This window comes from Mustela putorius, unplaced genomic scaffold (genome assembly GCF_011764305.1).
Source record: "Mustela putorius furo isolate JIRA1106 unplaced genomic scaffold, ASM1176430v1.1 tig00003863_pilon_pilon_pilon, whole genome shotgun sequence".
NCBI lineage: Eukaryota > Metazoa > Chordata > Mammalia > Carnivora > Mustelidae > Mustela > Mustela putorius.
This window is the reverse complement of record NW_025422015.1, coordinates 3,656,824-3,668,961: the sequence shown is the minus strand read 5'-3', so window position 1 is coordinate 3,668,961 and position 12,138 is coordinate 3,656,824.

Sequence of the window (12,138 nt, the reverse complement as noted above, 5' to 3'; positions counted from 1 at the left end):
AAGAAAAACAAAGCTGGAGGCATCATAATTCCAGACATCAAGTTATAATACAAAGCTGTAGTGATCAAAACAGGAAGGTACTGGCACAAAAATAGACATACATGTGTTGAGACATCCACGAAATCTTGCCAGTTGCAAGGACATGGAATACTATGCTAGGGAATGTTATGCTAAGAGAAGTCAGTCAGTCAGGGAAAGACAAATACTATATGATTTCACTCATATGTGGAATTTAAGAAACAAAACAAATGAGCAAAGGGGGAAAAGAGAGAAAGAAGGAAACTAAGAAATGAACTCTTAACTATAGGGAACTGATGTTTACCAGAGGAGAAGTGGGTGGGGGGATGGGCTAAATAGGTGATGGGGATTAAGGATCAGCACTAGCTGTGATGAGCACCCAGTGTTGTTTATGCAACTGTTGAATCACTAAATTCTACACCTGAAATTAATATTACACTGTATGTTAACTAACTGTAATTTTTTAAAAGATTTATTTATTTATTTGACTGAGAGAGAGAGAGAGAAGAGAGTGGGAGTGGGGGGGGGAAGAAGGTGAGTGGGAGAAGGAGAAGCAGGCTTCCCACTGAGCAGGGAGCCTGATGTGGAGCTGGATCCCAGGACAATGGGATCATGACCTGAGCCAAAGGCAGACACTTAACAACTGAGCCACCCAGGTGCCCCAACTAACTGGAATTAAATAAAAACCTAAAAAGAACCCACAATGAGATACTGCTTCAAACCTGTTAGAATGGCTATTATCAAAAAGACTAGAAATACATTTTGGCAAGGATGTGGAAAAAGGTTGACCTTGAGCACTGTTGATAGGAATGTTAATTGAAGGGGCCGCTACTGAAAAGAGTAAGGAGTAAACTTCTAAAAAAAATTAAAACTACCCTATTATCCAGCAATTCAGTATACTCATGGCTATTTATCTGGAGAAAACAAAAACACTATTTCAAAAAGATATATATGACCCCCATATTCATTATTATAATGAATTGTAATGGCATTATTTATAATTACCAAGATGTGGAAACAACCTAAGGGCCCATCACATGCACACACACACACACACACACAGGAATATTATTCAGTCACAGGTGAAAACACGGATATATCCTGAGGGCACTATGCTAAGTGAAATTTGTTAGAGAAGGACAAATACCATGCAAAATCTCAGATGCAAGCTAAATATATATAGGTAGATAGATATAGATACATGATATATATCTAAGCTCATAGTTATAGAAAACCGTTCCGTGACTATTAGTGACTGCCAGATGTGGGACATGGCAGGGGAGCAATGAGTGAACTGTTTTCATTTTTTTTCTCTTGTTTGTTTAAATAAATAGAACAAAACTTTTAAAAAGCAAAAAGTAAAAGAAACTTTGCATCATTTACATTTAAAGGCCATTAACTTTCTTTTTTTTTTTTTTAAAGATTTTATTTATTTATTTGACAGATCACAAGCAGGCAGAGAAGCAGACAGAGAAGAAGACAGAGAGAGAGGAGGAAGCAGGCTCCCCTCTGAGAACCCGATGGGGGGGGGGGGCTTGATCCCAGGACTCTGGGATCATGACCTGAGCTGAAGGCAGAGGCCATTAACTTTCTGATAAAACACACGAGTATTCCCTAAATAGTAATAATATGTGATCTAGTCTCATTGTTCATGAAAGAAAAAAATTTAAGTGTGAAAATATAGGATACATTAGAAACTACACAGATAAAAATATCTCAGTTATGGTATCACAAGTTCTGTAGGTGTTTGCAAATATAACTTAATATCCATTGAAAATTATTTTACTTTCTCTCTGTTATCTCTATCACTTTAAAGTATTGATCACTTTCCAGACAACATAACTGACACCCTTTAGCACAGTGTCTTTAGGTAATGGGAAACGTCGTATAAAAGTAAGATACTGATATGCCCAGAACTAACCTAACAGAAGAAAGTAAAATCCCCACATATTCAGAAAAATGCAGTTTTTTTGTTCATTTGTTTGTCTGGTTTGTAACCATGATGGCTAGTGTTGCCTGGAGCTCTATGAGCACAGTAAAACCTTATCTGTTAATCATGTCAAGGGGCTAGTTATTGCTTGATACCAGCTAGAATGTAATGTCTTGAATAAATTGGCTTAGACTTCCCATTTGGTTATAGTATCAATAACAAGATGGCAACACAAGATTACTAAACAACTTGAATTGAATTTTTACCCTAGTTTTATAATTATTTTGCAAGAAATATTTATGAACCTTTTTTCCTACATTACTCAGAGTGCACAGAGTATATTATCAAAATCAAGACATTTTTATACAACTTTGCCTTTGTCCTGAGTGCTCCTCCCCCTCACATACATCCCAACCCTGAAGTCTTCCAGGCATTTGGTTGAGGGGTCTTCCCTGGGAAACAGTCCCCCATTGGGGTCAGTCACTTCCTGTTCTTGACCCCATGACCAGTGCTGAGTTTTATCATAGCATGTGCATATGTTAAGTCCCAATGGCAAAGACAATGGCATACATCTAATTTCTCCAGTTCTCTGACTCAGGATGAATGCAGCAAACCATCTTGTGCATTCTACAAACACTGGCTGAGCCTTCCTGGAGAAAGTAACAAAGGAAGACCTAATTGCGCCATTACACATTCGTTGTTAACAATTTCAACTTAGCCATGACATTGAGTCTTCTGTTTTTCTCGTTATTTAATCTCACCTCTGCAAGAACTCTTTCAAACTACCTCTTCTTTCCTCATATCTCTGAGTTCTCCTCATTTCATCTCACTCTCAGCAGGCAACCTTGTCCTGTACCTTCCATAGAAATTAGAAAATGCAGGAATTCTCTTAAATTGCTGCTACTGGACATAGTACTATCAACCATCTTCTTCTCTTTACCAGCTTTAAAATAAGAAAGATATATTTGCCTCCTCCTATCAAAGATGATGGGGCTGCCTAAATTTTGTACCACATTCTATGTCCACAAGAAACGGCACCCACATGTCCCCTCCTTATCTTTAAACGCTCCGTATTTTCCATACACAAACAAAAAGCCTCTCTGGGCCTCACATCTTCCTCCAGTCAACATCTCACTTCTTATCAAAATTAAATAGTTGTCTGTAGTGCCTAGTGTTATCTCCTTACAATCCTCATTTTCTCCTCAATTCATGGCAATGCCTCTGATAGGGTTCTTTTAATGATGCGATGAAGTCATCAGGTAAGAAGTACAATGAAAGACAACAATTATTCACCCAGTGCTCTTTCAGGAGCATTCAACAGGGTGACCACTCTCCTCTTGAAACACTTACTTTTAGATACAATGATCCATACTGTCTGTATTGTTTCCCTACCTCTCTGAGGCCTCTTTATCCTACTCTCTTGTTGGTTTTTCTTATGCCACTTGATAATTCAACGTGAAGTCTCTCGGGTCTGTTCTCAGACTTTCTTTTTTGCTACACTGTCTATGAGAAATATTTATTTCACATGGCTTTACTGACCATAATTTTTTTCTAAAGAATTTATTTATTTATTTCACAGAGAGAGATACAGCGAGAGAGGGAACACGAGCAGGGTAGGTGGAGAGGGAGAAACAGGCCTCTCACTGAGCAGGGAGTCCGACGTGGGCCTCAGTCCCAGGACCTCTGGGATCATGACTTAAGCCAAAGGCAGACACTTAACCACTGAGCCACCCAGAGGCCCCTCATTGACCACAATTTTGCTGCATAGGTCAGAGTACCTAGTTGCACACAGCCATATACAAACTAGCTTAAGCAGAAAAGATATTTATTCATATTAGGAGGATCTTAAGGAGGATTAGACAGGTGGTAAAGCTAATTTTGGAAACAGTACCTATATCATAAAGATGTTTTAATGAAAATACTATGGCTAACTCTGAAGAATGGGAAGCCCTTGCTGCTACGCTTCCCTCATGACACACAGTTTCCTCACATTTCTCACGTGTACATCCAAGTCTCTCAAAATTGTGTCTAATTAGAAGAACTTAAGTCACAAGTATGTCCTCATCAGACTGTAAAGAGTTAACAAATGTTGAGTTTTCTGATTCCTAGCTGGGGAACATAGGATTTAGAGTATGGAGATTATAGAAAATAGGGTGTATTCCAAGATATTAGGTGATAAGAAATGGCAAATATCCACTGCAGTTGCTCTTATCTACCTGACATTAATATATATCCTTCTTCCCAACATAATCTTTCAAATAGTAACGTGCTTTCACCTATCCTATTGTAACTACCTATAAACAAATATATCACCACCTTCTCAAGAAGAAAGAAAACATCTCATCAATCATAGTATCTGTGGTAGGACCAGTGAATTTCATGACAGATGGCAGTTGATTTATTTCTTTTACTGAAAAGAGCTCTAAAAAGGCAAAAATGTTATGTGAAATGTCTTAATAGTGTATATGATATTCCATAAAGCTTGTGAATTGTTTTGCTACAGGAAGTAGGATGAGCATAGAGGCAAATATAAATCCAAATTAAGGCATTTATCCTACCAAGGACAAAGTATTTCTAGTCCGTAATAGGAGTAGCCCCCATGTAATTAATTTACTGCTTAAGAATAAGATACTTTTCCTGAAGTATAGAACTATCCTGAAAAATTAGGGTTGTTTCCTGCTGTGGGTAAATTGAGTAACCAGCCGTTGTGGTGTCCATCACAGTCTTGTTGTGAGAAATCTACATTAATCTGCTGTCATTGTCACCATGATCACTTTATTACTGGGTGTACTGGGCAAGTACTAGGGTGGCTGGAAAGGAATCAGACTTTCATCCATTTATCAGGTCATTTTGTCCAACTGATTATTTAGAATTTATTCCACAGCGAGACTCTTTGACAGAGTATTCACTTAGGATGCAAATATCATCAATCGCTCAGCCCATTTTGAGTAATGAGCCCCTAAGTCTAACCCCAACTCTTTTCCTGAAGAGAATGCAGACCTGATCAAACTATTGCTCATGAATTAGTATAAACCTAGCCTTCAACCACCTCTCTCTAGACTAAGCAAAAACTGGAATATGTCCCTTGAACTATATTTTGAGAGGATTTTCCTTTCCTAATGACATTTATGGCTACCCTGCATGGGTTTAATATAACAGCACTCCAGTTCTGATTACTGCTAGCATATCAGGCTGAGTAAACTTAAGTTAGACTCAGGTTATTTCCTTCTTGTTTCATTTGTCATAGGGCCTCCTCAAGAGTCACGCATGTGAGTTAACAGAGGAATCGCATAGAAAAACATTAGGACACAGGGAGTATGAAGTGACAAAAGTTCTCTCCTTGACCAAACTCCAGTTGAGTGCTCTCAGCCCTCAACTTCAGTGCCAAAGACTTCACACTCTCAGCACAAATTATTTTGCCCACCCCTTACATACACAGAGATACATATCCCACATTAAAAGACTTGAACAAGCCACAGCATAATTTCTAACAACTCAAGGCTGCATCCCTAGGATGACCCTAACCCCCTTAAAGTGGCTGCCTGAAAGAAACCTCCAGGTTGCCAAAAGAGTTTTTACCGTTTTCTTTCTAGCTGGTACCTTATCAGGTAGGCCTCTGACCTTCCTTTCTTAGATCATTTACATAAAGGCTTTCCATCATAAATTCTTATTCTATGTATCTCTTACAACTCAGGATTGTCTTCTCAAATACCTTAAAATCATTCCTTTGAAATAGTATCATTAGAAGTATCAATAGTAGTATAGAAGTATCAATAGTATCATTAGAAGGGATAGTGTCCTCTCTCCCAGACACTGTGGTAGGAAGGACCTACTTCAATTATTGATAGCTAACAGACACAGCTGGCCTAATTATATTTACATTGGCCAACTCTTTATAATGTTTCATTTCTCTGGTTCTGTACAAGCCCCCTTTCTTCTTCCACCTCCTCCTTTCTTTCCTTCCTTCCTACCTTCCTTTATTCCTTCCTTCCTTCTTTCACTGGGTACAATATACTTTATTGATGGTACATAAAAAGTTGGGGTCTCCAAGCTCCTCCCCTTCTCGAGGGACAGAAACTGTGCAGAGGTCTGGAGATTCTCTGTGTGCTGGGGGATGAGCTGTGGTAAGGACTTCGATGCAGCTGAGGACCCCTCTCTTCCTCTTGCTGTCACCTGGCTTGGTGGTCCAGGGGACTCTTACTCCTTACAGGCCATTAGATCTATCACCTAGTTGCTATAGCAAATTCACTGTCATACCAGGAAATGAGCTTGACAGAGTGGTCTTTGAGAGACATGCCAGGCCCAGGATTGAAAGTGGAAGACTGAGTGTCATTGTTAAAGTTGTAGGAGACAACCTGGTCTCAGTGTAGCCCAGGATGCCCTTGAGGAGGCCCTCTGATGCCTGCTTTACCACCTTCTTGATGTTATCATATTTGATAGCTTTCCCTAGGTGGTAGTCCAATTCACAACTAACACATTGGCATGAGGACACAGAAGTCCATGCCAGTGAGCTTCCCATTTAGTCTTGGTGGCACCAGAAGCAGGGATGATGCTCTGGGCAGCCATGCCATGGCTTTCCAGAGGGGCTATCCACTGTTTTCTGGGAGCAGTGATGGCATGGACGATGGTCATGATTCACTCCATGATACCAAAGTTGTCATGGATGTCCTTGGCCAGAGGGTCCAAGCAGTTGGTGGTGCAGGAGGCATTGCTGACAGTCTTGAGGGGGTTGTCACACTTCTCATGACTCATACCTATCACAATCATGGGGTTATCAGTAGAAGGGGTAGAGATGATGACCCTCTTGGATCTACCCTTATCCATGATTATGAAGACCCCAGTGGACTCCACAATACACTCAGCATCATTCCATTTGATGTTGGTGGGATCTCTCTCCTGGAATATGGAGATGGGATTTTCATTGATGACAAGTTTCCTATTCTCAGCCTTGACTGGACCATGGAATTTGCCATACATGGAATCATACTAGAAGATGTAGACTATACAGTTGAGGTCAATTAAGGGGTCATTGATAACAACAATATATACTTTGCTTGAGTTAAAAGCAGCCCTGGTGACCAGGCACCCAATATGGGCAAATCTGTTTATTCCAACCTTCACCATTGTATCTCAGGGACACAGCTGGCACTGCACCAGAAGATGTGCTATCCATCAAACAGGGAGGAAGAGAGAGCCTGTCATTCTCCCTTTAAATGCCCAATCACCTTTGTAAAAATTGAAGATGGGCTTGCTTTACCCTGTACCATCTTTTTCTCTATTGTAATAGTGCATTTGTGATTTAAAACTCTTATTACCACTTTAACTACTGTTCAGATTTGTTTATTTTTGATGAAAATATCTGCTCATGCAACTTATTTGTGCCTCAGGATCTGCTTAATCAAAACTATACACACAATTCCTAATTGATAGATTATTGCTGGATATAACCAGTTATGTAGCTTGAACTAATAGATAACACCAAGTTAATGAATGCAAGATCAAGTTATTTGTTGCTCTCTTTTCAGGTGTTCAATGCCTATCATGATCTTGCTTCTACTAGGAAAACAGAAACTTTCAATCAAAAGGAGAACAGCTACTTGCAGAGTGGTCACAGCTTTCTTCTAAAACCTTAGAAACCTGTACTATCATTCTCTTTTACAAACTTTGTGCTGTGTCTCCTGCCACAAATACTTTGGGCACAATTGGATTAGCTGTCATAACGCCCATTGGAAGGCTGTTTCATGGGATCTGGTCCAGCTGAAAAGTACTTTTTTTTGCTGAGGTTCCCTTAAAGAATGATATCCTTTTGAGTCACCTGGCAAATAATCAGAGTATCCAACTTAAAAGTGGTGATAATTTTCTCCAATATCCAAAGAGAAACCCATTGTAGCTCTTTCTTAGGGATTTGTGGGGCAAAGCACAGTAACTAGCCTTTTGCTTTGAATAGTATATCTTACCATGTACTATTTACCACAGATTATTCAGAAACTCCAAAGGTGGCAGACCATTGTATTTTCATGGTACTTACTGTCCAAACTTCAGCATGCCTACATGTCTTACCAAAAAAATCTAGCATCCTTGTTTTATAATTTCTTTCCTCATGAAATTATTAATATACCAAAACTGGATGATGCTGGCATTGTGAAATCAAGGTCCCTCTAGCATAAATTATGGCACAGAATCCTATATTATAATTTTGAAATAAGTGCGTAGAAGTCTACTGTTGTTTTTTTACCAGGTGAAAGCAAATAATTTTTGCTTTTGTCTGGTTGTTAGTATAGAAAAATGCTTTGACCATGTCAATAACTGCATTCCAGGTGCTATTCCAAAGCTGGTATGATTTCTTCTCGAAATAAAACTGAATCCAGAATAGTAGTTGAGACTACAGGTAACATGTATTTAAATGAAGGAAAGTCTAGTGTTATTTTCCAAGGCCTGTTTCTTACTGTGCAGGTGATACAAGCTAACTGAATGAAGAAGGGAAAGGCATAACCACCAACCACTGGGAGTATGAATCCTTATTATTCCAAGTGATAAAGGAGAACAACTTTCATTTTTATTTTTATTTTTTCATTTTTTATTTTAAAGGCACAGAAAAGGCCCAGGAACATCTACTTAGGCAATTATAATAGAGTTTGGTGTATGGGTTATGACCCCAGTCTGTGAATCATTCCAGTTACTGATTATAATCATTTCGAGTATCAGTAGGAACTAAAGAAATAGCCACAAGATGTGTCTATAAACCCACTGGGCCTACTTTGAGTACACTTACAGTGAATATGCATTGTTATGGACTGAATGTATCCTCCACCCCAATGTAATGGTATTTGGAGGTGGGATATTTGGGAAATAATTAGGTCTAGATTAGGTCATGAAAGTGGCTTGAATCTGCTGGCACCTTGATCTTAGATATCATGGTCTTCAGAACCATGAGAAGTAAATCTCTTATTATTTTTAAAAAATATTTTATTTATTGATTTGAGAGGGGGAGAGAGAGAGAGCAGCAGAAGGTCCAGAGGTAGAGGAAGAAGCAAGCTTCCTGCTCAGCAATGAGCCTGACATGGGGTTCCATCCCAGGATGCTGAAATCATGGTGGAAGCTGATGGCAGACACTTAACTGACTGAGCTACCCAGATGCCCCAAAACAAATCTCTTCTTGTTTAAGCTACCCAGTCTTTGGTACTTTCTTACAACAGCCTGAGCAGAGTTGACTAAGATAACTATTAATTACCTGACATTCAATAACCCTAGCATTGTTACTGAATTGCAGAAATGGTTTAGTTTTAGCCAGCAGAGTCAACCTGGAATTAGTATCCAATTCTTAATGAAATGTCTAGGAATTTCTCCTCCTTTAGTATACAGTTGGCCTCCTAAATTGTGCAAGTCTCTTAGGAGAAGAGTAGCAATAGCCTGGATCTATTGACTGCTTACTATGTGCAAGGTACTTTTACATATATTAGTTTATTTAATCCCCTTATCCAATGATCATATAAACTCCACTGGAATCAGGGAACTCATTTCAAACACAGTAAAACACAAAACACAGTAGGACCACACCACAAAGGTCCTCAAAGTTCTACCAAGAAAAATTATCATTATGTTTTAAATAACATTGAGTCTCTCCTTCCCATTTATTTCAATTAATAGCTGTATTGAGGTTTTGTGGGTTCCATCAGGAAATCTTTAGGAGTTAGAATCACCTATGATATATTTACTACAAAAATTTTCATAGTTTTTTGGATTTACCTTCTACTTTATTAACTTAAGGTATTTTATTGCATCTTTACCTAATTTAGCATAGGCCAACCTTATGTGTAAATTTCAGTGAAGGAACTGAGAGAGCAATTACAGTTTCTGACTGATTCTAGCTGTTGACCTTAGGAACTAAAGAGCAATAGGTAGGAGCATGAAAAAATTGGCTCCCCTTGCATGGTACTTATCTAAGGGATCTTCCCCCCCCCCCAAGATTTTATTTACTTATTTGACAGACAGAGATCACAAGTAGGCAGAGAGGCAGGCAGAGAGAGGGGAAGCAGGCTCCCTGTTGAGAAGAGAGCCGGATGTGGGGCTTGATACCAGGACTCTGGGATCATGACCTGAGCTGAAGGCAGAGGCTTTAACCCACTGAGCCACCCAGACACTGCTATCTAAGGGATCTTGAGGTGAGGCCTGAATTGGGACAGAGATTCTGTTTTGTTGTAAAGACACTCCAGGAGATTAGGGTATTTAGGGGCTCTCCTAAAGGCCTCCTTTTTAACTGGTGTTCTACTCTTTTCCATTCAATATGCTGTTACTAAGAAATCTGACAAAGACATGAATTCAACCTAATCTGAAATTCAGCAACCCAGAGCATCAGATAGGATGTTTTATTCTTGGCTATGTCAGTCCTGTGGTTGCAACAAATACTTTTGACACAGACACAGAAAGTCTCCAATTCTCCTACTCTCTCCTGAGCCAAGAACTTAGGACTTGGATCTTATGAGTTTCTGTTGCTTAGCTCTCCTATATATCTAGAAGCAATAGCCTTCCTTTTCTTCCTTAAGAACCCATCTTTCCTACTCATTCTATACCAAGAGCTACCTGTTTTTTTAAAGATCTTGTCTTCAATAGCCATTTCATTCTAGAGGATAATTTAAGTAACTCTTTCATATGCTGTGCCATTAACTACCAGAGTTGCTAGTTCTATACTATGTCTTCAGTGCTTTCAAACCCAACCAGCATAAACAACCCATTTACAAATTTTTATTTCTTTGATGGCTTGTTGCCTTTCCTGGCACCAAATGCCATATTGGTCAGGATTATTAATTGCAAACATTAGAAAATATTCTGACATAAGGAGAAAATTAGTGTTTAAAGGGATATTATGGAGCTCAGATAACTTAGAGAAGGGGCAGAGGACAAGATTCTGAAGACACAGGAACAATGACATCACACCATCTGTTCTGAAGAAGATATCATGGCCATGCTACTTGGAACTGATTGCCCTTAGGATTAGATGCCTGATATTCCACTCCCTTCCTTCCTCCAAGCATCAGAAAAAACCAAAGTCCCTGCCATTACATGTGCCAGAGTGTATATTCCTCTTTTCATGGTCACTTTTTCATAATACTAGATTTCTAATGTAAATGTCAAGTGAGTCCAAATAATTGGAAAAACTGAAGTCAGTGCCTTTATCTAAAACTATAAGAAAGTCTGGAATATAATTATTCCATCCTCTGCCTTGGAAAGAACAATTAATAATGTAAAAAATTACCAAACTATAGAGAGAAAGTTGGACCATAATAAATGACAAATATCTATTAGGTGGGCCATATGTTAAAATCACCTAAAATGATATGCTGAATCGGGTGGTAGTCATTACTCACAGTATTTCTGGATCTCTTTCTTTTCCTAGATAATAATTTGAAACTACACTTAACTCCCTCTAGAATTCAGCAGAGGTAAAATAACTTACCTTGGCTGATGGAGTATAAATGGAAGCAACAAGTGTCACTTCAAGACAGACTCTTTCTGAGCTGATATGCCTTCTACATACTTCCTTGCCCTATCATGATGAACATGGAAGCCCCCAATAGATACGGTAGCATCATCACAAAATAAGGCTTTAGTCATCTTGGGTGTCTAACTGAATAATATGAAAAAGCTCCCTTCTTGGCCTGCAATGGGCAGGTAGCAAAAACAAAGAATAAAACTTGTTCTAGGGGCACCTGGGTGGCTCAGTGGGTTAAAGCCTCTGCCTTTAGCTCAGGTCATGATCCCAAGGTCCTGGGATCAAGCCCCACGTTGAGCTCTCTGCTCCGCAGGAAACCTGCTTTCTCCCCTCTCTCTGCCTGCCTCTCTGCCTACTTGTGATTTCTCTCTCTCTGTCAAATAAATAAAATCTTAAAAAAAACTTGTTCTAATTCCCTAAAATTTTGCTGTGACATGTCCATGCTGACTGACAGAAGCTCAGACCTCTCTTCAATTGTACTCTTTATCTGATACATACCTAACAGGTTGCAAGTCACAACACAGAGCTGTCACAAAAGTACTTCACTGAACATGTTCAGAGCTGAACTCATGAATTTTTCTATCAATTATTCTTCCTCCAGCATTTCCTTCCTCGATAACACAAAGCCACGTGTTTGCTCAATCTGAAAACATAAGAATCTTTCCTGCTTTTTCCCATTTTCTACTACTTATGTGTTACC